Source organism: Simochromis diagramma, unplaced genomic scaffold (genome assembly GCF_900408965.1).
Source record: "Simochromis diagramma unplaced genomic scaffold, fSimDia1.1 OVJJ01000683.1, whole genome shotgun sequence".
Classification (NCBI taxonomy): Eukaryota; Metazoa; Chordata; class Actinopteri; order Cichliformes; family Cichlidae; genus Simochromis; species Simochromis diagramma.
Genome location: NW_024387158.1, coordinates 2,106,644 through 2,111,640, shown reverse-complemented (window position 1 = coordinate 2,111,640; position 4,997 = coordinate 2,106,644).

The following is a 4,997-nucleotide window of genomic DNA, read 5'->3' as shown; positions in this document are numbered from 1 at the left end:
TATTCTTCATGCTTAGCGTTAGTATTTTGCCCAAGGCTACTTGGCATGCAGGCTGGAGCAGACGAGAATCAAACCACCAACCTTCCGTTTAGTGGATCGCCCGTTCTACCTCCTAAGCTACAGCCACCTCCATATATAAAGATATGACATTTGAATGTCAAACTTTTGATTGCTGGGTTAGCTCTTTATCTCCGCTCAATTAACACTGACTATAAAACAAACTAAGCAACAACTTGCCAGGATAAAAAAATGAAATTCCTTATCGATTCTCTTATCAATTCTCATTGCTCCACTTTGAGAACCACCACCATCTCTATGCAGGATATCAAAGACATTACATTCTCGCTGAATTCAAGTGTTTATGTTGGAGGTATTTCCCCTCTTTGTTGTGATCAGTGTTCATTACTAAAGTAAAAAAGTTGTTACACATATACAAAGAACATTTCTCTTAAAAGTAATGCAGCACGTTGATTAATTACTCCCAGGAGAAAGACATTCGTTAAACTACCTTTATAACTACTTGTTACATTACTTCAATCTTACTCTGTATAATGATCTTAAACACACTGTCTCATAATTACCAATTAAGAATATAAACCTACAGACTACATCCCCACACACCAACACAAATCCCTAGTACAGCTGGTACAGCGTCCACATCACTACAGCCGCAGCACCAACCCGTCAGTTGATCCCCTCTCCCATTAACTCATGAACAAGACCCCGAGATTCTCCTGCACTGGGGGCAGGAACTCATCCCAAACCTGGAGCGGGAAGTCCACCCTTTTCCAGTGAAGGACCATGGCCTCAGATTTGGAGGCGCTGATTCTTATTCCCACCACTTCACATTTGGCCGTGAACCGTTTTAGTGCGAGCTAGAGGCGATCACCCGATGAAGGCAACAGAGCTGTGTCATCTGCGAAAAGCAGAGATGACCACCCAAATGAGAGCCTTCCAGCACTTGACTATGCCTAGAAATTCTCTCCATAAAAATTCCGGCCATGCAGCCCAATTTCAACACTGTTAACAGGAAAAGGCAGAACCAGGCTTGGGGTGGGGCAGCCATCTGCTGCAAATGGTTGAGGGTGAGGGGAGGGAGACGAAGCAAAAGTCACATTGAAGCGATCCAGAGATTAATAATGATTAATCATTAAATGTGTGGTGTATAAACGCATTGTGGAAAAAAAGGTGAGTGAAGTAAAAAGATGAATCATGGGAAACGGCCAGTAGCCTAGCAGCACAACTAAGAGATGATTCCCGCTTACATAATCCAGCCCTAAATATGTGGTTTATCAGAAAGAACATTTTTAAGCTTAATCTTAAAAGTATAGAAGTCGTCTGTCACCTGAATCCAAACTTGGAAGCTGGTCTTACAGAAGAGAGCCCTCAAGTATGAGGGCTCAGCCTTCCAGTATCCTAGGAATCAAAAAATTCTGTACTGTGAGGTTTTAAGATGGAGCCTGGTTACTCAGGACCGATTTTAAATTTGATTCTGGATTTAACAGGGAGCCACTGAAGAGAAGTCGATATGGGAGAAACATGCTCCTTTTAGTCCCTTTCAGTGTTTTTACTGTAGTATTTTGGATCAACTGAAGGCTTTTCAGGGAGTTTTTAGGACATCCTGATAATAACAAATTACAATAGTCCAGGATAGATGTAATAAATGCAGGAATGTTTTTTCAGAATCACTTAAGACTCAATGTTTCTAATTTTAGAGATACTGTGAACGTACAAAACAAGCAGTGTTACATACAGTAAAAGGAGTATTGAACACGTCACCAATTTTCATTATGACAGTTCTCACCAACAAAGGCTCTTTATCAAGTATTAATTACATTTCAGTAACCGTGTTCAATACTTTTCCCTGTGTAATTTGTCATTTTTAGACATAATTTATGGACATTTTTGGTGTGATTACTTTGCATGTGTAGACATGTGTTTTGATGCGTTCAATACTTCTTTTACCTGTTGTATTTGTATTTGTAATATGTGTATCAAAGGACACATCCTGTTCAAAACTGACTTCCAGGACTCCTCACAGTGCTACTGAAGGCCATCCAGGGTAAGTATCTAGTTAGACACCATGTTTCTAGGATTTTTAGGACCAGGTACCATCTGAAATTAGAAGCAGAAAATTAGAAGTCATTATTAGTGGTATGACTACAAAGCTGAAGGGATTAGGAACAACAGAAATCAGCCACAAAGTGGTAGGCCCTTTAAAAATGGGGTCAGCAGATGCTGAAGTGCATAGTGTGCAGAGGTAACCAACTTTCCGTAGTCACTACAGATGAACTCGAGAACAGTTCATAAAGTGCTTCATTAAATGGTTTCCATGAACAAGTAGCTGAATCCAAGCCATACGTCACCAAACATAATGCAAACAAGTGTCGGATGCAGTAAATGGACTGATTCTTATATATTGCTATTCCCGGCGTACTCAAAGCACTCTATACGACATGCCACATACACCAGCACTGTCTTCTGTGCTGTTAAGTGCTTACTGACTATCATTCACACTCTGATAGATTCATCGGAGAGCAACTTGGGGTTAATATCTTGCCCAAGGATATTTGGCATGCAAAATAGGGGGAGACAGGGATCGAACAACCAATCAGTTGATGACCTGCTCTATCTCCTGAGCTACAGCCACCCCAAAGTGTAAAGCATACCACGACTGGACTCTAGATCAGTAGAGACATTATCCCTGGAGTGAAAAATCATGCTTCTAAGTCTGTCAATCTGATCTGAGTCTGGGTTTGGCGGTCGCCAGGAGAACAGTACTTGTCTGCTGCATAGTGCCAAATGTAAAGTTTGGTGGAGGGGGGGATTATGTAGTGGTTTTTTTTCCTTTCCTTTTCAGTGGTTCCACTGAAAGGAACTCTTAATGCTTCAACATGCTAAGACACTTTGTTAGAACTTTGTGAGAACCGTTTGGAAATGGCCACTTCCTGTTCCAACATGACTGCGCACCAGTGCACAAAGCAACGCCCATAAGACATGGTTCAACAAGTTAGGTGTGGAAGGACTTTTGACTGACCTCAACCCAACAGAACACCTTTGGGATGAGTTAAAGTGGAGACTGTAAGCCAGATCTTCATTGGTGTCTGACATCACAAATATACTTCAGGAAAAACTGTCAACAGTTCCCATAAATACATGGTTGAAACTTTTGGAAAGTCTTCCCAGAAGAGTTGAACCTGCAACACCTACATACGCATTCCAACCAAGTTACCATATTCCCTGCAAATATTAGCAACAGTGCGGTAAAATATAATGCAGATGGCACTGTATGTGTACAAGGTGAGCTGGAAAATGGTAAGCTTAATCATTTTTTGTAATTGTTTGTTTGATTTTTTTTTTTTTTCTTCAAATCAATCTTGGATTCCATTTTGCCAAGTCAAGTTGATAACCTGTTAAAGGCAGTTTGGTGTCTGCGCCTCTTGCAGCTTAAGCTTTAAATTCTCTTTTTCGTTTATTGTGGCTGAAATATCTGGATTTGTCGATTAGGTGATAAATTGTAATCTTTGGCTCTCTTCCACAGCATGTCTTTTGTCCTGTCTTCCTTCCCTCACCCCAGCTGGTTGCAGCAGCTGGCTGTCCCTCCCTGAGCCTGGTTCTGCTGGAGGTTTCTTCCTGTTAAAAGGGAGTTTTTTTTTTCCCCACTGTCACAAAGTGCTTGCTCATATGGGGTCATATGAATGTTGGGTTTTTCCAACATTTGTATTATTGTAAGGTCTACCTTACAAAAAGTGGCAGTTAATTCTTCCTTAACTAGGTTCGTTAACAAAAACAGGATAACTGATAACAGAATAGCTGATCAGTATATATAGTAGTTATATAATGTGTTACAATCGGCCCAGAGGCTGGCACAAAACGGGAGGTCCTAGAAGCAGACAGAGTGAACTCAGCAATGATTACACAAGTGATTTATTTATTGATGGCAGTGAATAACGACACCTAAACCCTCAACCTAATCTGGTGACAACTAGTTACAAGAATCTATGTTCAAAGGGGAATGTGCAGGGCTCCAGGAAGTTTCTCTGGAAACACTGGGGATGTGGGGAAAGCATAAAGGACAGGTTTTTCCAGGGCGGGGAGCACAGAGTCTCTAGGATACAGGGAGAGCAGAGTAAGTGAAGGAAACAAAGGCAGGGAGACCGAAGAGTTAATCAGTAGGTGTTGCTGCTTACTCGTGCTGATCCGAGTGAGTGGTTTTGTGACAGGGAAAGAAATCCGACCTGTGAGTCCAGTACATTGAAGCAGACGGCAGGCAGAGAGAGTGAAGGTAATCAGTCAAGACTGAGCGGGATCGGTGGCAAATGATGAGGGTTCCCAGCTGCAGGCTGCCAATGGAGAGAGTATTGAAGCAAGCTGTGAGCACAAGGAGAACACAGGTAAGGCCAACGTTGAGACACAGCGATAAGCAGCCTGTTATCACCATGAGTAGCTGACGGATTGGTGAAAGAGAGTAGACCAGGCCGGGTTTAAATGCAGCCTCCACATTGCAGCTGATTAGTCCCAGGTGCGGGAGATTGCCTGACTCCGCCTCAGGGAGGACCCCGGAAGACAGCTGCCAGCCCCGTTGCCACAACCACTGCAGCACTTAATGCCAGAGCAATTTCCTAAAATTTTGATATTTAATACTGAAGGATGAAGGGAAACCAATTTAGTAACAGTGGTACTTAGCTGATGGTGAGAGTCAAGTGCAAGAAGAATGTTCTTCACAATTGAGTTTGAGTTTTTGACAGCAGTGTATGTGACCTGTAGTAAAATGATCATTTAATTAATTGTTCAAAATGGAAATATGAACATGAGTAAAATTCCACATCAGGACAGCAGTATCAGCAGAAAAATGGAGATACCTGGAATAGCTGTAGTTTAGCTGAATTTGTGAGCCTTTGAGTAGAGACGTCCAGTTTAAACACTTTGAAGTTCTGGTAGGTTGTCATCTTCACAGCTGAACTCACTTCCTAAATGATAGAGTTGATTAGCTCAAT